Source organism: Nestor notabilis, unplaced genomic scaffold (assembly GCF_000696875.1).
Source record: "Nestor notabilis isolate BGI_N333 unplaced genomic scaffold, ASM69687v1 scaffold14972, whole genome shotgun sequence".
Lineage (NCBI taxonomy): Eukaryota > Metazoa > Chordata > Aves > Psittaciformes > Psittacidae > Nestor > Nestor notabilis.
In genome coordinates this window covers 27607-27861 of record NW_009918851.1, presented here as the reverse complement: position 1 = coordinate 27861, position 255 = coordinate 27607, and positions in this window count along the sequence as shown.

Sequence of the window (255 nt, the reverse complement as noted above, 5' to 3'; positions counted from 1 at the left end):
CTGCCACTCCTCGGCAGGGCATGGGGAGGCCCCCGGGGGGGCTGAGCCCCGCTCGGGGCCATGGCTTCACTCCAGGCACTGCTCCCAGTGGCTGCCTTTGCATAGTGACACTGTGTGACGGGGTGAGCCCGAGGTCACCCCAAGGGGTGGGGAAAATCCCCTGCAGCAGCTTCCTCGAACAACCCAGTGCCTTCTCCCCAGCCCCAGCACCCGGGACACACAAGGTGGATGGGGGGGTCCAAGCACGAGCGACAC